General features: G+C 44.7%; 1 protein-coding gene across 1 annotated transcript in view; it reads left to right on the top strand.

Moving 5' to 3' along the window:
- Positions 1–22500, top strand: part of LOC139411792 (Krueppel-like factor 13) — a 53247-nt gene that overhangs the window by 28641 nt on the left and 2106 nt on the right. The window lies entirely within an intron of this gene.

Genomic DNA, 22500 nt, shown 5'->3' with positions numbered 1-22500 from the left:
AGAGATGGAGAGGAGGAGGGGGTACTGTTGTGTCTCTGAGCCCTGTTCCTCATTGTAACCAACACCACTCCCAGGCTGTTGTGTCTCCTCTGAGCCCTGTTCCTCATTGTAACCAACACCACTCCCAGGCTGTTGTGTCTCCTCTGAGCCCTGTTCCTCATTGTAACCAACACCACTCCCAGGCTGTTGTGTCTCCTCTGAGCCCTGTTCCTCATTGTAACCAACACCACTCCCAGGCTGTTGTGTCTCCTCTGAGCCCTCTGTGAGAGAGCCAGTTTCACCGAAACATCAGCGTTGGCGAGGCCTCTGGCCTCTGGGACTGGTGCCGTTGTGCATCCGATGGCGTCGTTCATTAAAGCTTTGGGTTGTCAACAGCACCACAGTTGAGGGTTTTGCCACATTACTGTATAATGTGTTATGGGTAAAACTCTTTGGATTAAATCATCTCTCTAGGCCCCAGTACTATCATGGTATTATGGGGATTGCTAGCAGCGTCCGTTGGGGTTAACTGTTTACTAGCTGTGTTAACCTTCTCCTCCTTGTAGGTTAACTAGCGTTAACTAGCGTTAACTAGCGTTGAAAAGACTAAGGCCGGGGTTACACTGAAGCTGCGTAATAGTGCACCGTAACTGACTTTTAAAAGGGCTTTTCCCATTGGCCAGTATTTACCGTGACTACGATCTCCACAAACACCTCTTTTAAAGGGGTTTCCCATTGGCCGGTATTTACCGTGACTACGATCTCATCAAACACCGCTTTTAAAAGGGCTTTCCCATTGGCCGGTATTTACCGTGACTACGATCTCCTCAAACACCTCTTTTAAAAGGGCTTTTCCCATTGGGCGGTAGTTACCGTGACTACGATCTCCACAAACACCTCTTTTAAAAGGGCTTTCCAATTGGCCGGTATTTACCGTGACTACGATCTCCTCAAACACCGCTTTTAAAAGGGCTTTCCCATTGGCCGGTATTTACCGTGACTACGATCTCCTCAAACACCTCTTTTAAAAGGGCTTTTCCCATTGGGCGGTAGTTACCGTGACTACGATCTCCACAAACACCTCTTTTAAAAGGGCTTTTCCCATTGGCCAGTATTTACCGTGACTACAATCTCCTCAAACACCGCTTTTAAAAGGGCTTTCCCATTGGCCGGTATTTACCGTGACTACGATCTCCTCAAACACCTCTTTTAAAAGGGCTTTTCCCATTGGGCGGTAGTTACCGTGACTACGATCTCCACAAACACCTCTTTTAAAAGGGCTTTCCCATTGGCCAGTATTTACTGTGACTACGATCTCCTCAAACACCTCTTTTAAAAGGGCTTTTCCCATTGGGCGGTAGTTACCGTGACTACGATCTCCACAAACACCTCTTTTAAAAGGGCTTTTCCCATTGGGCGGTATTTACCGTGACTACGATCTCCGCAAAAACACGTAAACATCGCTTTTAAAAGCTGCATTGTGGACGGCGCTCCAAGGGTTGAATCCTGGCCACGAAGTGTCTTTTTCCCAGGCCAACAGCAGAGAAGAACAGAGTGAGGTTAAGATTGGTCAGATCAGACTAGACGAGAGCAGAGCAAGGCGAGTTTAAGATGGCTTAGACCAGACTAGATGAGAGCAGAGCAGAGCCAGGTTAAGATCAGTTAGACCAGACTAGACGAGAGCAGAGCCAGGTTAAGATGAGTTAGACCAAATTAGAGAAGAGCAGAGCCAGGTTAAGATGGGATAGACCAGACTATACGAGAGCAGAGCCAGGTTAAGATGAGTTAGACCAGACTAGACGAGAGCAGAGCTGTGCCAGGTTAAGATGAGTTAGACCAGACTAGACGAGAGCAGAGCGGAGCCAGGGTAAGATGAGTTAGACCAGACTAGACGAGAGCAGAGCGGAGCCAGGGTAAGATGAGTTAGATAGACTACTAGAGGGCTAGTTAATCCTATTGATCATGGGACTGTTTCATCGTGTTCACAGTGATTACACTCTAACTGCTACTCCATTAAAGAAAGGACTTGTGTGCTGAGGGAAGACTGGATGTGTAAACACAGGACATCTGGCCCTGTTGACGTTGTCTTGTTGTTGTTCTTCGAGGTTCTCTCTGTTCCTCATGCTATTATTGGCTTTAACTAGCTACAATATATATGTGACTATAATGGATATAAACAGTGTTTTAACTAGCTACAGTATATATGTGACTGTATGGGCTACAATATGGAGGTAATATAACTCAGGCCCTATATGGACTACTATATGGTGGTAATATAACTCAGGACCTATATGGAGGTAATATAACTCAGGCCCTATATGGACTACTATATGAAGGTAATATAACTCAGGCCCTATATGGACTACAATATGGAGGTAATATAACTCAGGCCCTATATGGACTACTATATGGAGGTAATATAACTCAGGCCCTATATGGACTACAATATGGAGGTAATATAACTCAGGCCCTATATGGAGGTAATATAACTCAGGCCCTATATGGAGGTATTATAACTCAGGCCCTATATGGACTACTATATGGAGGTAATATAACTCAGGCCCTATATGGACTACTATATGGAGGTATTATAACTCAGGCCCTATATGGAGGTATTATAACTCAGGCCCTATATGGAGGTATTATAACTCAGGCCCTATATGGACTACTATATGGAGGTAATATAACTCTCAGGCCCTATATGGACTACTATATGGAGGTAATATAACTCAGGCCCTATATGGAGGTAATATAACTCAGGCCCTATATGGAGGTATTATAACTCAGGCCCTATATGGAGGTAATATAACTCAGGCCCTATATGGAGGTATTATAACTCAGGCCCTATATGGACTACTATATGGAGGTAATATAACTCAGGCCCTATATGGACTACTATATGGATGTAATATAACTCAGGCCCTATATGGACTACTATATGGAGGTAATATAACTCAGGCCCTATATGGACTACTATATGGAGGTAATATAACTCAGGCCCTATATGGACTACTATATGGATGTAATATAACTCAGGCCCTATATGGACTACTATATGGAGGTAATATAACTCAGGCCCTATATGGACTACTATATGGAGGTAATATAACTCAGGCCCTATATGGACTACTATATGGATGTAATATAACTCAGGCCCTATATGGACTACTATATGGAGGTAATATAACTCAGGCCCTATATGGAGGTAATATAACTCAGGTCTGTCAGGTCTGTCTGTTTGTGTGTCTGTTTGTACACCGGGCCTGCCTATTGGAATTTTACGATTCAAATCTCTTTGAGAGTTTGTGAACCGGAGACACGACTTATGCATGCAAGAACACACACACACACACACACACACACACACACACACACACACACACACACACACACACACACACACACACACACACACACACACACACACACACACACACACACACACAGTGATTGGAATGACTCAATGACTTTCACAAGGTGTTCTCTCTGTGTGTGTGTGTGTGTGTGTGTGTGTGTGTGTGTGTGTGTGTGTGTGTCTCACTCAGGTAGTCTCAGTTCTCCCACGCAGCCACTTCAACACGCTATATCAGATAGTAGCCACTACAGTCCTTTACATGAAGTGTTTTAAAAGTTGCAGGAAAGTGCTCCTGCTATTAAGATTCTACATCTGCATTGTGTGTGTGTGTGTGTGTGTGTGTGTGTGTGTGTGTGTGTGTGTGTGTGTGTGTGTGTGTGTGTGTGTGTGTGTGTGTGTGATTGCCCTGAAACCTCCATAACCCTGATGATTTCTAAATGCACCCATAATTTGACACATTTTTTGTATTTAGTATTTTACTGAGTCAGCAGCTACTCTTCCTGGGGTTTATTAGGATCCTCATTAACTGTTGTCATAGCAGCAGCTACTCTTCCTGGGGTTTATTAGGATCCTCATTAACTGTTGTCATAGCAGCAGCTACTCTTCCTGGGGTTTATTAGGATCCTCATTAACTGTTGTCATAGCAGCAGCTACTCTTCCTGGGGTTTATTAGGATCCTCATTAACTGTTGTCATAGCAGCAGCTACTCTTCCTGGGGTTTATTAGAATCCTCATTAACTGTTGTCATAGCAGCAGCTACTCTTCCTGGGGTTTATTAGGATCCTCATTAACTGTTGTCATAGCAGCAGCTACTCTTCCTGGGGTTTATTAGGATCCTCATTAACTGTTGTCATAGCAGCAGCTACTCTTCCTGGGGTTTATTAGGATCCTCATTAACTGTTGTCATAGCAGCAGCTACTCTTCCTGGGGTTTATTAGGATCCTCATTAACTGTTGTCATAGCAGCAGCTACTCTTCCTGGGGTTTATTAGGATCCTCATTAACTGTTGTCATAGCAGCAGCTACTCTTCCTGGGGTTTATTAGAATCCTCATTAACTGTTGTCATAGCAGCAGCTACTCTTCCTGGGGTTTATTAGAATCCTCATTAACTGTTGTCATAGCAGCTACTCTTCCTGGGGTTTATTAGAATCTTCATTAACTGTTGTCATAGCAGCAGCTACTCTTCCTGGGGTTTATTAGGATCCTCATTAACTGTTGTCATAGCAGCAGCTACTCTTCCTGGGGTTTATTAGGATCCTCATTAACTGTTGTCATAGCAGCAGCTACTCTTCCTGGGGTTTATTAGGATCCTCATTAACTGTTGTCATAGCAGCAGCTACTCTTCCTGGGGTTTATTAGGATCCTCATTAACTGTTGTCATAGCAGCAGCTACTCTTCCTGGGGTTTATTAGGATCCTCATTAACTGTTGTCATAGCAGCAGCTACTCTTTCTGGGGTTTATTAGGATCCTCATTAACTGTTGTCATAGCAGCAGTTACTCTTCCTGGGGTTTATTAGGATCCTCATTAACTGTTGTCATAGCAGCAGCTACTCTTCCTGGGGTTTATTAGGATCCTCATTAACTGTTGTCATAGCAGCAGCTACTCTTCCTGGGGTTTATTAGAATCCTCATTAACTGTTGTCATAGCAGCAGATACTCTTCCTGGGGTTTATTAGAATCCTCATTAACTGTTGCCATAGCAGCAGCTACACTTCCTGGGGTCCACACAGAACATAGAACATTACATAATACAGAACATCGATAGACAAGAACAGCTCAAGGACTGAACTGTACAAAAAGGACCTGTCCGTTGGCCTGTCCGGTGACCTGTCCGGTGGCCTGTCCGGTGGCCTGTCCGTTGGCCTGTCCGTTGGCCTGTCCGTTGGCCTGTCCGTTGGCCTGTCCGGTGACCTGTCCGGTGGCCCCTCCATTGGCCTGTCCGGTGACCTGTCCGTTGGCCTGTCCTTTGGCCTGTCTGGTGGCCTGTCTGTTGGCCTGTCTGGTGGCCTGTCTGGTGGCCTGTCTGTTGGCCTGTCTGGTGGCCTGTCTGGTGACCTGTCTGGTGGCCTGTCTGGTGGCCTGTCTGTTGGCCTGTCTGGTGGCCTGTCTGGTGGCCTGTCTGGTGACCTGTCCGGTGGCCTGTCTGTTGGCCTGTCCGTTGGCCTGTCCGGTGGCCTGTCTGGTGGCCTGTCTGTTGGCCTGTCTGGTGGCCTGTCTGGTGGCCTGTCTGTTGGCCTGTCTGGTGGCCTGTCTGGTGGCCTGTCTGGTGACCTGTCCGGTGGCCTGTCTGTTGGCCTGTCTGTTGGCCTGTCTGTTGGCCTGTCTGTTGGCCTGTCTGGTGGCCTGTCTGGTGACCTGTCCGGTGGCCTGTCTGTTGGCCTGTCTGGTGGCCTGTCTGGTGGCCTGTCTGGTGGCCTGTCTGTTGGCCTGTCTGGTGGCCTGTCTGGTGGCCTGTCTGGTGACCTGTCTGTTGGCCTGTCTGGTGGCCTGTCTGGTGGCCTGTCTGGTGGCCTGTCTGTTGGCCTGTCTGGTGGCCTGTCTGGTGGCCTGTCTGGTGACCTGTCCGGTGGCCTGTCTTTTCGCCTGTCTGTTGGCCTGTCTGTTGGCCTGTCCGGTGGGGTAACTATGTCTGTCAGAACTACGGTATATGTAAATCGATTGTACAGTCAATTTGGAATTTTCAACACAATAATATTTTCTCACAATTGAACAAGAATTGATGCAGTCAATCTCTCCTCTCTACTCTGACCCAAAGAGAGGCTGACATGCATTACTGCTGACATTAGTTCTCTGTGTCCATCAAAGGTCAAGACCTGATTCTCTGTTCTGGGCCAGCTGCAGTTTTTCTAGGTCCTTCTTTGCAGCACTTGGCCGATGTCACCCGACAATAGTCAAGATGAGATACAACTAGAGCCTACAGAACTTGTTTTGGTTGACTGTGGTGTTAAACATGCTGAGCATCTCTTTAAACCGACATCTCTGTGTTTGACCTCTCTAACAGTGTTTTAATCTGTGTGTTTGACCTCTCTATGAACTAACAGTGTTATAATCTGTGTGTTTGACCTCTCTAACAGTGTTATAATCTGTGTGTTTGACCTCCCTAACAATGTTATAATCTGTGTGTTTGACCTCTCTATGAACTAACAGTGTTATAATCTGTGTGTTTGACCTCTCTATGAACGAACAGTGTTATAATCTGTGTGTTTGACCTCTCTATGAACTAACAATGTTATAATCTGTGTGTTTGACCTCTCTATGAACTAACAGTGTTATAATCTGTGTGTTTGACCTCTCTATGAACGAACAGTGTTATAATCTGTGTTTGACCTCTCTATGAACTAACAGTGTTATAATCTCTGTGTTTGACCTCTCTATGAACTAACAGTGTTATAATCTGTGTCTTTGACCTCTCTATGAACTAACAGTGTTATAATCCTGTTATAATCCTGTCTCTCCTGTCTCCCCTGTCTGTCCTGTCTGTCCTGTCTCCCATGTCTGTCCTGTCTCCCCTGTCTGTCCTGTCTCTCCTGTCTCCCCTGTCTCTCCTGTCTCTCTTGTCTCTCCTCTCCCCTGTCTCTCCTGTCTCTCCTGTCTCCCCTGTCTCTCCTGTCTCTCCTGGCTCCCCTGTCTCTCCTGTCTCCCCTGTCTCTCCTGTCTCCCCTGTCTCTCCTGTCTCTCCTGTCTCTCCTCTCTCCTGTCTCTCCTGTCCTACTGTCTCTCCTGTCTCTCCTGTCCTACTGTCTCTCCTGTCTCTCCTGTCTCCCCTGTCTCTCCTGTCTCTCCTGTCTCTCCTCTCTCCTGTCTCTCCTGTGTCCCCTGTCTCCCCTGTCTCTCCTGTCTCCCCTGTCTCTCCTGTTACTCCTGTCTCCCCTGTCTCTCCTGTCTCCCCTGTCCCCTGTTACTCCTGTCTCTCCTGTCTCCCCTGTCTCTCCTGTCTCCCCTGTCTCTCTTGTCTCACCTGTCTCCCTTGTTACTCCTGTCTCTCCTTTCTCCCCTGTCCCCTGTTACTCCTGTCTCTCCTGTCTCCCCTGTCTCTCCTGTCTCCCCTGTCTCCCCTGTCTCTCCTGTCTCTCCTGTCTCTCCTGTCACTCCTATCACTCCTGTCTCTCCTGTCTCCCCTGTCTCTTCTGTCTCCCCTGTCTCTCCTGTCTCCCCTGTCTCCCCTGTCTCCCCTGTCTCTCCTGTCTCTCCTGTCTCTCCTGTCTCTCCTGTCTCCCCTGTCTCTCCTGTCTCTCCTGTCACTCCTGTCACTCCTCTCACTCCTGTCTCTCCTGTCTCCCCTGTCTCCCCTGTCTCTCCTGGCTACTGACTGTGAATGAGGGTGTTTACATAAGAGAGCAGCTACTGTGACATAATGAGAGTTAGGGCCTGAGGGGAGATTCTGCTGTTTGGCCACAGATGTACTGGAGCTACTGTACACACGCACACGCACGCACGCACACACACACACACACACACACACACACACACACACACACACACACACACACACACACACACACACACACACACACACACAGGATTGACGTAACGGCCTCACAATAGAAGTGGGTCAATGTGTTCATTCTAACGAATGAAATCTTCCCTGATTACCGCTGGCTCTCCCATTCCCAGAAAGGGTGTGTGTTTGCCTGGGGCAGAACACCAGAGAAGGGCCACTTATCAGGAAGTTAAGAAGGCATCACAGAGCACTGTGCCCTAACGACTAGGAACACGCACACAGAGGTCACACAAGGCAAAAGACATGGGTCTGAAATAAATATTTGTTTTCATATTCCGGCATGAATCAGTTGTGGTCTATGACTGTTAGCAGCATCTAGCATCATGAATCAGTTGTGGTCTATGGCTGTTAGCAGCATCATGAATCATGAATCAGTTGTGGTCTATGACTGTTAGTAGCATCATGAATCAGTTGTAGTCTATGGCTGTTAGCAGCATCATGAATCATGAATCAGTTGTAGTCTATGGCTGTTAGCAGCATCTAGCATCATGAATCAGTTGTAGTCTATGACTGTTAGTAGCATCTAGCATCATGAATCAGTTGTAGTCTATGGCTGTTAGCAGCATCTAGCATCATGAATCAGTTGTGGTCTATGACTGTTAGCAGCAGCTAGCATCATGAATCAGTTGTAGTCTATGGCTGTTAGCAGCATCTAGCATCATGAATCAGTTGTAGTCTATGGCTGTTAGCAGCATCTAGCATCATGAATCAGTTGTGGTCTATGGGTGTTAGCAGCATCTAGCATCATGAATCAGTTGTAGTCTATGGCTGTTAGCAGCATCTAGCATCATGAATCAGTTGTAGTATATGGCTGTTAGCAGCATCTAGCATCATGAATCAGTTGTAGTCTATGGCTGTTAGCAGCATCATGAATCAGTTGTGGTCTATGGCTGTTAGCAGCATCTAGCATCATGAATCAGTTGTAGTCTATGGCTGTTAGCAGCATCTAGCATCATGAATCAGTTGTAGTCCATGGCTGTTAGCAGCATCTAGCATCATGAATCAGTTGTAGTATATGGCTGTTAGCAGCATCTAGCATCATGAATCAGTTGTAGTCTATGGCTGTTAGTAGCATCTAGCATCATGAATCAGTTGTGGTCTATGGCTGTTAGCAGCATCTAGCATCATGAATCAGTTGTAGTCTATGGCTGTTAGTAGCATCTAGCATCATGAATCAGTTGTAGTCTATGGCTGTTAGCAGCATCTAGCATCATGAATCAGTTGTGGTCTATGACTGTTAGCAGCAGCTAGCATCATGAATCAGTTGTAGTCTATGGCTGTTAGCAGCATCTAGCATCATGAATCAGTTGTAGTCTATGGCTGTTAGCAGCATCTAGCATCATGAATCAGTTGTGGTCTATGGGTGTTAGCAGCATCTAGCATCATGAATCAGTTGTAGTCTATGGCTGTTAGCAGCATCTAGCATCATGAATCAGTTGTAGTCTATGGCTGTTAGCAGCATCTAGCATCATGAATCAGTTGTGGTCTATGGGTGTTAGCAGCATCTAGCATCATGAATCAGTTGTAGTCTATGGCTGCTAGCAGCATCTAGCATCATGAATCAGTTGTAGTATATAGCTGTTAGCAGCATCTAGCATCATGAATCAGTTGTAGTCTATGGCTGTTAGTAGCATCTAGCATCATGAATCAGTTGTGGTCTATGACTGTTAGCAGCAGCTAGCATCATGAATCAGTTGTAGTCTATGGCTGTTAGCAGCATCTAGCATCATGAATCAGTTGTGGTCTATGACTGTTAGCAGCATCTAGCATCATGAATCAGTTGTAGTCTATGGCTGTTAGCAGCATCTAGCATCATGAATCAGTTGTAGTCTATGGCTGTTAGCAGCATCTAGCATCATGAATCAGTTGTGGTCTATGGGTGTTAGCAGCATCTAGCATCATGAATCAGTTGTAGTCCATGGCTGTTAGCAGCATCTAGCATCATGAATCAGTTGTAGTATATGGCTGTTAGCAGCATCTAGCATCATGAATCAGTTGTAGTCTATGGCTGTTAGTAGCATCTAGCATCATGAATCAGTTGTGGTCTATGGCTGTTAGCAGCATCTAGCATCATGAATCAGTTGTAGTCTATGGCTGTTAGTAGCATCTAGCATCATGAATCAGTTGTAGTCTATGGCTGTTAGCAGCATCTAGCATCATGAATCAGTTGTGGTCTATGACTGTTAGCAGCAGCTAGCATCATGAATCAGTTGTAGTCTATGGCTGTTAGCAGCATCTAGCATCATGAATCAGTTGTAGTCTATGGCTGTTAGCAGCATCTAGCATCATGAATCAGTTGTGGTCTATGGGTGTTAGCAGCATCTAGCATCATGAATCAGTTGTAGTCTATGGCTGTTAGCAGCATCTAGCATCATGAATCAGTTGTAGTCTATGGCTGTTAGCAGCATCTACCATCATGAATCAGTTGTGGTCTATGGGTGTTAGCAGCATCTAGCATCATGAATCAGTTGTAGTCTATGGCTGCTAGCAGCATCTAGCATCATGAATCAGTTGTAGTATATAGCTGTTAGCAGCATCTAGCATCATGAATCAGTTGTAGTCTATGGCTGTTAGTAGCATCTAGCATCATGAATCAGTTGTGGTCTATGACTGTTAGCAGCAGCTAGCATCATGAATCAGTTGTAGTCTATGGCTGTTAGCAGCATCTAGCATCATGAATCAGTTGTGGTCTATGACTGTTAGCAGCATCTAGCATCATGAATCAGTTGTAGTCTATGGCTGTTAGCAGCATCTAGCATCATGAATCAGTTGTAGTCTATGGCTGTTAGCAGCATCTAGCATCATGAATCAGTTGTGGTCTATGGGTGTTAGCAGCATCTAGCATCATGAATCAGTTGTAGTCTATGGCTGCTAGCAGCATCTAGCATCATGAATCAGTTGTAGTATATAGCTGTTAGCAGCATCTAGCATCATGAATCAGTTGTAGTCTATGGCTGTTAGTAGCATCTAGCATCATGAATCAGTTGTGGTCTATGACTGTTAGCAGCAGCTAGCATCATGAATCAGTTGTAGTCTATGGCTGTTAGCAGCATCTAGCATCATGAATCAGTTGTGGTCTATGACTGTTAGCAGCATCTAGCATCATGAATCAGTTGTAGTCTATGGCTGTTAGCAGCATCTAGCATCATGAATCAGTTGTAGTCTATGGCTGTTAGCAGCATCTAGCATCATGAATCAGTTGTGGTCTATGACTGTTAGCAGCATCTAGCATCATGAATCAGTTGTAGTCTATGTCTGTTAGCATCATCTAGCATCATGAATCAGTTGTAGTCTATGGGTGTTAGCATCATCTAGCATCATGAATCAGTTGTGGTCTATGTCTGTTATTAGGAATCTAGCATCATGAATCAGTTGTAGTCTATGTCTGTTAGCATCATCTAGCATCATGAATCAGTTGTAGTCTATGGCTGTTAGCAGCAGCTAGCATCATGAATCAGTTGTAGTCTATGTCTGTTATTAGCATCTAGCATCATGAATCAGTTGTGATCTATGGCTGTTAGCAGCATAGCATGCCTCATGCTAGTTTTGTTTGTCCTGAAACAATCAGCCCACTTGACTGTAAGTTCGTCCCAAATGGCACCCTATTCCCTTTATAGTGCACTACTTTTGACCAGGACCCATAGCCTACATAGTGCACTACAGTACAGGGAATAGTGTGCCATTTGGGACAGAGGCTGTGGCTTCCCTCATTGTTTCCCTCTTTAAAGACAAAGAGCTGTTCTCAAAGCGGCGCCCTCCACAGCGCCGTTCTGTTTCTTCCATCCTGACCAGGAAAACAACCCCTGCGTGTGAGTGTGTGCGTGTCTGAACTGCTTGCGCACGTGCCTGTGTATGTGTATGTGTGCGTGTGAGTGTGTGCGTGTCTGAACTGCTTGTGCACGTGCCTGTGTATGTGTGTGTGTGTGTGTGCCTGTTCTTGTTTTGTTCACAAAACAGCCAGTACAACCCAGGCCAAGCCTGGCCTTATGTCAGGGTGACTAGTTCTCTGTAGTTATAACACGTCTTATGTCAGGGTGACTAGTTCTCTGTAGTTACAGCAGGTCTGACCTTATTTCAGGGTGACTAGTTATCTGTAGTTATAGCAGGCCTTATGTCAGGGTGACTAGTTCTCTGTAGTTATAGCAGGTCTTATGTCAGGGTGACTAGTTCTCTGTAGTTACAGCAGGTCTTATGTCAATGTGACTAGTTCTCTGTTGTTATAGCAGGTCTTATGTCAGGGTGACTAGTTCTCTGTAGTTATAACAGGTCTTATGTCAGGGTGACTAGTTCTCTGTAGTTATAACAGGTCTTATGTCAGGGTGACTAGTTCTCTGTAGTTACAGCAGGTCTGACCTTATTTCAGGGTGACTAGTTATCTGTAGTTATAGCAGGCCTTATGTCAGGGTGACTAGTTCTCTGTAGTTATAGCAGGTCTTATGTCAGGGTGACTAGTTCTCTGTAGTTACAGCAGGTCTTATGTCAATGTGACTAGTTCTCTGTTGTTATAGCAGGTCTTATGTCAGGGTGACTAGTTCTCTGTAGTTATAACAGGTCTTATGTCAGGGTGACTAGTTCTCTGTAGTTATAACAGGTCTTATGTCAGGGTGACTAGTTCTCTGTAGTTATAACAGGTCTTATGTCAGGGTGACTAGTTCTCTGTAGATACAGCAGGTCTGACCTTATGTCAGGGTGACTAGTTCTCTGTAGTTATAACAGGTCTTATGTCAGGGTGACTAGTTCTCTGTAGTTATAACAGGTCTTATGTCAGGGTGACTAGTTCTCTGTAGTTACAGCAGGTCTGACCTTATTTCAGGGTGACTAGTTATCTGTAGTTATAGCAGGCCTTATGTCAGGGTGACTAGTTCTCTATAGTTATAGCAGGTCTTATGTCAGGGTGACTAGTTCTCTGTAGTTACAGCAGGTCTGACCTTATGTCAGGGTGACTAGTTCTCTGTAGTTACAGCAGGTCTGACCTTATGTCAGGGTGAATAGTTCTCTGTAGTTATAACAGGTCTTATGTCAGGGTGACTAGTTCTCTGTAGTTATAACAGGTCTTATGTCAGGGTGACTAGTTCTCTGTAGTTATAGCAGGTCTTATGTCAGGGTGACTAGTTCTCTGTAGTTATAACAGGTCTTATGTCAGGGTGACTAGTTCTCTGTAGTTACAGCAGGTCTTATGTCAGAGTGACTAGTTCTCTGTAGTTACAGCAGGTCTGACCTTATGTCAGGGTGACTAGTTATCTGTAGTTATAGCAGGTCTTATGTCAGGGTGACTAGTTCTCTGTAGTTACAGCAGGTCTGACCTTATGTCAGGGTGACTAGTTCTCTGTAGTTACAGCAGGTCTGACCTTATGTCAGGGTGAATAGTTCTCTGTAGTTATAACAGGTCTTATGTCAGGGTGACTAGTTCTCTGTAGTTATAACAGATCTTATGTCAGGGTGACTAGTTCTCTGTAGTTATAGCAGGTCTTATGTCAGGGTGACTAGTTCTCTGTAGTTATAACAGGTCTTATGTCAGGGTGACTAGTTCTCTGTAGTTATAACAGGTCTTATGTCAGGGTGACTAGTTCTCTGTAGTTACAGCAGGTCTGACCTTATTTCAGGGTGACTAGTTATCTGTAGTTATAGCAGGCCTTATGTCAGGGTGACTAGTTCTCTGTAGTTACAGCAGGTCTTATGTCAGAGTGACTAGTTCTCTGTAGTTACAGCAGGTCTGACCTTATGTCAGGGTGACTAGTTCTCTGTAGTTATAGCAGGTCTTATGTCAGGGTGACTAGTTCTCTGTAGTTACAGCAGGCCTTATGTCAGGGTGACTAGTTCTCTGTAGTTACAGCAGGTCTGACCTTATGTCAGGGTGACTAGTTATCTGTAGTTACAGCAGGTCTGACCTTATGTCAGGGTGACTAGTTCTCTGTAGTTACAGCAGGTCTTATGTCAGGGTGACTAGTTCTCTGTAGTAATAGCAGGTCTGACCTTATGTCAGGGTGACTAGTTCTCTGTAGTTATAGCAGGTCTTATGTCAGGGTGAATAGTTCTCTGTAGTTACAGCAGGAACACATAAACATCATTCAGACATTTCCAGCTTGTTGTCTTTTACTGTTATTGTTCCGAAGCAATAACACTTATGATGTGGGCGGGGCTGGAGCCGCCAGGCTGTATGGAGGACAGAGTTACCCTGAGTCCCAAATGACACTCTATTTCCCTATGTAGTGCACTACTTCTGTCTACAGTAGTGGACTATAGGGAATAGGGTTCCATTTGGGTCACAATCATAGCGTGTCACAGCAGCATGACAGAACAAAAGTCCATAGTTCAGCATGTTTCTATAGCCACCACTCTCCTCTCTCCTCCTTTCCAGAACCAGAGGGTCGTAGTTTCAGGCTTTGTGTGGGTTTCACTACTGTTCTCCAGAACCAGAGGGTCGTAGTTTCAGGCTTTGTGTGGGTTTCACTACTGTTCTCCAGAACCAGAGGGTCGTAGTTTCAGGCTTTGTGTGGGTTTCACTACTGTTCTCCAGAACCAGAGGGTCGTAGTTACAGGCTTTGTGTGGGACTCACTAACTGTTCTCCAGAACCAGAGGGTCGTAGTTTCAGGCTTTGTGTGGGTTTCACTACTGTTCTTTAGAACCAAAGGGTCGTAGTTTCAGGCTTTGTGTGGGTTTCACTACTGTTCTCCAGAACCAGAGGGTCGTAGTTTCAGGCTTTGTGTGGGTTTCACTACTGTTCTCCAGAACCAGAGGGTCGTAGTTACAGGCTTTGTGTGGGTTTCACTAACTGTTCTCCAGAACCAGAGGATCGTAGTTACAGGCTTTGTGTGGGACTCACTAACTGTTCTCCAGAACCAGAGGGCCGTAGTTACAGGCTTTGTGTGGGTTTCACTACTGTTCTCCAGAACCACAGGGTCGTAGTTACAGGCTTTGTGTGGGTTTCACTAACTGTTCTCCAGAACCACAGGGTCGTAGTTACAGGCTTTGTGTGGGTTTCACTAAATGTTCTCCAGAACCAGAGGGCCGTAGTTACAGGCTTTGTGTGGGACTCACTAACTGTTCTCCAGAACCAGAGGGTCGTAGTTTCAGGCTTTGTGTGTGTTTCACTACTGTTCTCCAGAACCAGAGGGCCGTAGTTACAGGCTTTGTGTGGGTTTCACTACTGTTCTCCAGAACCACAGGGTCGTAGTTACAGGCTTTGTGTGGGTTCCACTAAATGTTCTCCAGAACCAGAGGGTCGTAGTTACAGGCTTTGTGTGGGACTCACTAACTGTTCTCCAGAACCAGAGGGCCGTAGTTTCAGGCTTTGTGTGTTTCACTACTGTTCTCCAGAACCAGAGGGCCGTAGTTACAGGCTTTGTGTGGGTTTCACTACTGTTCTCCAGAACCAGAGGGTCGTAGTTACAGGCTTTGTGTGGGTTTGTCCGGCTTTATGGGTGTGCCTGCCCATGTGGGTGTGTCTGCCCATGTGGGTGTGTCTGCCCATGTGGGTGTGTCTGACCATGTGGGTGTGTCTGACATGTGGGTGTGTCTGACCATGTGGGTGTGTCTGACATGTGGGTGTGTCTGACCATGTGGGTGTGTCTGGCCATGTGGGTGTGTCTGGCCATGTGGATGTGTCTGGCCATGTGGGTGTGTCTGGCCATGTGGATGTGTCTGACATGTAGGTGTGTCTGCCCATGTGGGTGTGTCTGCCCATTTGGGTGTGTCTGCCCATGTGGGTGTGTCTGGCCATGTGGATGTGTCTGCCCATGTGGGTGTGTCTGCCCATGTGGGTGTGTCTGCCCATGTGGGTGTGTCTGCCCATGTGGGTGTGTCTGCCCATGTGGGTGTGTCTGACCATGTGGGTGTGTCTGCCCATGTGGGTGTGTCTGACATGTGGGTGTGTCTGACCATGTGGGTGTGTCTGACATGTGGGTGTGTCTGACCATGTGGGTGTGTCTGGCCATGTGGGTGTGCCTGCCCATGTGGGTGTGTCTGCCCATGTGGGTGTGTCTGCCCATGTGGGTGTGTCTGCCCATGTGGGTGTGTCTGTTTATAGGCAGTCTGTAGCCACAGCTCAGGAGAAACTAGTCAGAACTCTGAACTAATTACTGGGTATCCCGTGTCACCAACCACCATTTTGTGAAAGCACATTGGGTTAAGGACTGAGTTGGACACAGTCATTCATGCTAGAATCTAGATTATGGAGACATTTTTTTCTGAGTGAACTATCTAGCTAAATACAGATAGCCCAAGTGTCCTTAACAGATAGCTAGAGTACTGTTAGTGTATTCTAGTGTTGTTGTCATCACTATAGTGTATGTTCAGAGAAACCATTCTGATTACAGTACTTGTAGTGAACACGATGGGAGACAGAGAGCTGGTTTCAGACGCAGGGCGCAGCTGGTGTTTATTAGCAAAGGAGGAGGCAGGTAGCTGGGTCCAGGGGCAGGTAGCTGGGTCCAGGGGCAGGTAGCTGGGTCCAGGGGCAGGTAGCTGGGTCCATGGGCAGGTAGCTGGTGTTTATTAGCAAAGGAGGAGGCAGGTAGCTGGGTCCAGGGGCAGGTAGCTGGGTCCATGGGCAGGTAGCTGGGTCCAGGGGCAGGTAGCTGGGTCCAGGGGCAGGTAGCTGGTGTTTATTAGCAAAGGACCACAGGAGGAGGCAGGTAGCTGGGTCCAGGGGCAGGTAGCTGGGTCCAGGGGCAGGTAGCTGGGTCCAGGGGCAGGTAGCTGGGTCCAGGGGCAGGTAGCTGGGTCCAGGGGCAGGTAGCTGGGTCCAGGGGCAGGTAGCTGGGTCCAGGGGCAGGTAGCTGGGTCCAGGGGTAGGTAGCTGGGTCCAGGGGCAGGTAGCTGGGTCCAGGGGCAGGCAGAAGGTCATACAAGGTAACAGTACAGGCAGGGAAAAGGCTAGTAACGTCGTCTGGGAGATCAGGCAAGAGGTTGACGACAGGAAATCGTATCAAATGTGCAGGCAGGGAATAGGCAAACAGGTGTCGTTAGTGAGGCAGGCAAAACTATCAAACACGGGAGTCATACACAGGAAACCCAGCGCTCTGAAAGACGTGTGTCACAAAACAAACAATACCTCACAGTGACGGGGTGCACAGAACTGAACTAAATAGTGTGTGATAATGACATACAGGTGTGTGAACAGGTGATCAGAATTCAGGTGATTGGGATCTGGAGAGTGAGCTGCGTTCAGGGGATCTATGTGTTTGAGAGTGTGAGCTGGAAAGTGGGCCTGGAGAGTGAGCTGCATTCGGGGGGGGTCTATGTGTTTGAGAGTTTACTGTTCAGAGAAATCATTCTGATATCCCAGCAGTCTCCTCTCCACTGTGTTGATACCTGATGTCTGTTGAGTCATGATATCCCAGCAGTCTCCTCTCCACTGTGTTGATACCTGATGTCTGTTGAGTCATGATATCCCAGCAGTCTCCTCTCCACTGTGTTGATACCTGATGTCTGTTGAGTCATGATATCCCAGCAGTCTCCTCTCCACTGTGTTGATACCTGAAGTCTGTTGATTCATGATATCCCAGCAGTCTCTCCTCCACCACTGACACCTCCCAGATCCAGTCACCTCTGAAAAGCTGTTAAATATTGAAGCACTGTGATACTTTACCCTCTGCTGCTTTGTAACTGGGGCTGCTTCCCAAACGGCACTCTATTCCCTATATAGTGCACTACTGTTGACCACGGGAAAATAGGACTAGTTGTTGCGCTATGTAGGGAATAGAGTGTTGTTTGGGAAGCAGCCCTTGAGGTCACATGAACAGATGTAGTTTGTAATTCAGCTCATCTGAACAGTAAATCCCCAGCAGGCTCTTTGTGTTGCTAGGATCAGTCAGGTAGGAGGAGAAAGACAGTGTCAGTAGGTAGAGTTAGTCAGGTAGGATGATAAAGACAGTGTCTGTTGGTTTGAGTAGAGTTTGGTCAGTGTGGCAGAGTACTACTGTGTCAGTAGGTAGCATGAGTAGATAGAGTTAGTCAGTGTGGCAGAGTACTACTGTGTCAGTAGGTAGCATGAGTAGATAGAGTTAGTCAGTGTGGCAGAGTACTACTGTGTCAGTAGGTAGCATGAGTAGATAGAGTTAGTCAGTGTGGCAGAGTACTACTGTGTCAGTAGGTAGAGTTAGTCAGTGTGGCAGAGTACTACTGTGTCAGTAGGTAGCATGAGTAGTTCTTACAATTTATTTTTTTAAGGGGGAGGGACCCCTCAGGTTAGAGTGTTGTAATATCAGGAATGAGTGTAGTGACCTCAGGTTAGAGTGTTGTAATATCAGGTATGAGTGTAGTGACCTCAGGTTAGAGTGTTGTAATATCAGGTATGAGTGTAGTGACCTCAGGTTAGAGTGTTGTAATATCAGGTATGAGTGTAGTGACCTCAGGTAAGAGTGTTGTAATATCAGGTATGAGTGTAGTGACCTCAGGTTAGAGTGTTGTAATATCAGGTATGAGTGTAGTGACCTCAGGTAAGAGTGTTGTAATATCAGGTATGAGTGTAGTGACCTCAGGTTAGAGTGTTGTAATATCAGGTATGAGTGTAGTGACCTCAGGTTAGAGTGTTGTAATATCAGGTATGAGTGTAGTGACCTCAGGTTAGAGTGTTGTAATATCAGGTATGAGTGTAGTGACCTCAGGTTAGAGTGTTGTAATATCAGGTATGAGTGTAGTGACCTCAGGTAAGAGTGTTGTAATATCAGGTATGAGTGTAGTGACCTCAGGTTAGAGTGTTGTAATATCAGGTATGAGTGTAGTGACCTCAGGTTAGAGTGTTGTAATATCAGGTATGAGTGTAGTGACCTCAGGTTAGAGTGTTGTAATATCAGGTATGAGTGTAGTGACCTCAGGTTAGAGTGTTGTAATATCAGGTATGAGTGTAGTGACCTCAGGTAAGAGTGTTGTAATATCAGGTATGAGTGTAGTGACCTCAGGTTAGAGGTATGTTGTAATATCAGGTATGAGTGTAGTGACCTCAGGTAAGAGTGTTGTAATATCAGGTATGAGTGTAGTGACCTCAGGTAAGAGTGTTGTAATATCAGGAATGAGTGTAGTGACCGCAGGTTAGAGTGTTGTAATATCAGGAATGAGTGTAGTGACCTCAGGTTAGAGTGTTGTAATATCAGGTATGAGTGTAGTGACCTCAGGTTAGAGTGTTGTAATATCAGGTATGAGTGTAGTGACCTCAGGTAAGAGTGTTGTAATATCAGGTATGAGTGTAGTGACCTCAGGTTAGAGTGTTGTAATATCAGGTATGAGTGTAGTGACCTCAGGTTAGAGTGTTGTAATATCAGGAATGAGTGTAGTGACCTCAGGTTAGAGTGTTGTAATATCAGGTATGAGTGTAGTGACCTCAGGTAAGAGTGTTGTAATATCAGGAATGAGTGTAGTGACCTCAGGTTAGAGTGTTGTAATATCAGGTATGAGTGTAGTGACCTGTTGTACTCTTAATCTCAACCCGGCACAGCCAGAAGAGGACTGGCCACCCCACATAGCCTGGTTCCTCTCTAGGTTTCTTCCTAGGTTTTGGCCTTTCTAGGGAGTTTTTCCTAGCCACCGTGCTTCTACACCTGCATTGCTTGCTGTTTGGGGTTTTATGCTGGGTTTCTGTACAGCACTTTGAGATATCAGCTGATGTAAAAAGGGCTATATAAATTTGACTGATTGTTGTGACGTCATGTAAAAGTATATTCGTTGTACCAAATTTTTTTTTTTCACTTCAGTCCTCGGGGGACAGAATATTATATATGAACTAGGAACCAAAATATTGAAGGTCTTTGTTCCTAGTCCGTTATTCTTAGGGTAGCACTCTAAGAACAATATGCCAGTAGTGTTTTATTTTTGATCATTTAAAGGCTGTATTATCACCTGGTGTAAAGGAGTTTATTTACTTTATGGGTGTATCCTAAATGTCACCCTATCCACGTATGGAGTGGGATACTATGGGCCCTGGTCTACATAGAGCAGGACACGTATGGAGTGGGATACTTTGGGCCCTGGTCTACATATGGCAGTAAACTTATGGAGTGGAATGGAGTGGGGGAGGGTGGAGTGTATAGTGGAGGGGGAGGGTGAGGGTGGAGTGTATAGATGAGGGGGAGGGTGAGGGTGGAGTGTATAGTGGAGGGGGAGGGGGAGGGTGGAGTGTATAGTGGAGGGGGAGGGTGGAGTGTATAGTGGAGGGGGAGGGTGGAGTGTATAGTGGACGGGTGGAGGGTGGAGTGTATAGTGGAGGGTGGAGTGTATAGTGGACGGGTGGAGGGTGGAGTGTATAGTGGAGGGGGAGGGTGGATGTACCGTGTCAGTTGATAAGAGCATGGCAGAACAGGAACCAGGAGTGCTGGTTCAGAGATCATTGTCATGTGCTTTCCAGGAGCCATTTCTATCAAACTGCACATAAGGCTGCTGTTGAAAACCTCAACTGGAGACGGCTTTAAAACTGCTATGGAAAGGTTTATTATGGGAAGGTTTATTATGGGAAGGTTTATTATAGGAAGGTTTATTATGGGAAGGTTTATTATGGAAAGGTTTATTATGGGAAGGTTTATTATGGGAAGGTTTATTATGGAAAGGTTTATTATGGGAAGGTTTATTATGGGAAGGTTTATTATGGGAAGGTTTATTATGGGAAGGTTTATTATGGAAAGGTTTATTATGGGGTTTATTATGGGAAGGTTTATTATGGGAAGCTTTATTATGGAAAGGTTTATTATGGGGTTTATTATGGGAAGGTTTATTATGGGAAGGTTTATTATGGGGTTTATTATGGGGTTTATTATGGAAAGGTTTATTATGGGAAGGTTTATTATGGGAAGGTTTATTATGGGAAGGTTTATTATGGAAAGGTTTATTATGGGAAGATTTATTATGGGGTTTATTATGGAAAGGTTTATTATGGGGTTTATTATGGGAAGGTTTATTATGGGGTTTATTATGGGAAGGTTTATTATGGGAAGGTTTATTATGGGAAGGTTTATTATGGGGTTTATTATGGGAAGGTTTATTATGGGGTTTATTATGGGAAGGTTTATTATGGGGTTTATTATGGGAAGGTTTATTATGGGAAGGTTTATTATGGAAAGGTTTATTATGGGGTTTATTATGGGAAGGTTTATTATGGGGTTTATTATGGGAAGGTTTATTATGGGAAGGTTTATTATGGGAAGGTTTATTATGGAAAGGTTTATTATGGGGTTTATTATGGGAAGGTTTATTATGGGAAGCTTTATTATGGAAAGGTTTATTATGGGGTTTATTATGGGAAGGTTTATTATGGGAAGGTTTATTATGGGGTTTATTATGGGGTTTATTATGGAAAGGTTTATTATGGGAAGGTTTATTATGGGAAGGTTTATTATGGGAAGGTTTATTATGGAAAGGTTTATTATGGGAAGATTTATTATGGGGTTTATTATGGAAAGGTTTATTATGGGGTTTATTATGGGAAGGTTTATTATGGGGTTTATTATGGGAAGGTTTATTATGGGAAGGTTTGTTATGGGGTTTATTATGGGAAGGTTTATTATGGGGTTTATTATGGGAAGGTTTATTATGGGGTTTATTATGGGAAGGTTTATTATGGGAAGGTTTATTATGGAAAGGTTTATTATGGGGTTTATTATGGGAAGGTTTATTATGGGGTTTATTATGGGAAGGTTTATTATGGGAAGGTTTATTATGGGAAGGTTTATTATGGAAAGGTTTATTATGGGGTTTATTATGGGAAGGTTTATTATGGAAAGGTTTATTATGGAAAGGTTTATTATGGGAAGGTTTATTATGGGAAGGTTTATTATGGGAAGGTTTATTATGGGGTTTATTATGGGAAGGTTTATTATGGGGTTTATTATGGGAAGGTTTATTATGGGAAGGTTTATTATGGGAAGGTTTATTATGGAAAGGTTTATTATGGGGTTTATTATGGGAAGGTTTATTATGGAAAGGTTTATTATGGGAAGGTTTATTATGGGAAGGTTTATTATGGAAAGGTTTATTATGGGAAGGTTTATTATGGGAAGGTTTATTATGGGAAGGTTTATTATGGGAAGGTTTATTATGGAAAGGTTTATTATGGGGTTTATTATGGGAAGGTTTATTATGGGAAGCTTTATTATGGAAAGGTTTATTATGGGGTTTATTATGGGAAGGTTTATTATGGGAAGGTTTATTATGGGGTTTATTATGGGGTTTATTATGGAAAGGTTTATTATGGGAAGGTTTATTATGGGAAGGTTTATTATGGGAAGGTTTATTATGGAAAGGTTTATTATGGGAAGATTTATTATGGGGTTTATTATGGAAAGGTTTATTATGGGGTTTATTATGGGAAGGTTTATTATGGGGTTTATTATGGGAAGGTTTATTATGGGAAGGTTTATTATGGGGTTTATTATGGGAAGGTTTATTATGGGGTTTATTATGGGAAGGTTTATTATGGGGTTTATTATGGGAAGGTTTATTATGGGAAGGTTTATTATGGAAAGGTTTATTATGGGGTTTATTATGGGAAGGTTTATTATGGGGTTTATTATGGGAAGGTTTATTATGGGAAGGTTTATTATGGGAAGGTTTATTATGGAAAGGTTTATTATGGGGTTTATTATGGGAAGGTTTATTATGGAAAGGTTTATTATGGAAAGGTTTATTATGGGAAGGTTTATTATGGGAAGGTTTATTATGGGAAGGTTTATTATGGG

The sequence above is a fragment of the Oncorhynchus clarkii genome, chromosome 6 (genome assembly GCF_045791955.1).
Source record: "Oncorhynchus clarkii lewisi isolate Uvic-CL-2024 chromosome 6, UVic_Ocla_1.0, whole genome shotgun sequence".
Classification (NCBI taxonomy): Eukaryota; Metazoa; Chordata; class Actinopteri; order Salmoniformes; family Salmonidae; genus Oncorhynchus; species Oncorhynchus clarkii.
This window is presented reverse-complemented; position numbering and strand designations above follow the sequence as displayed.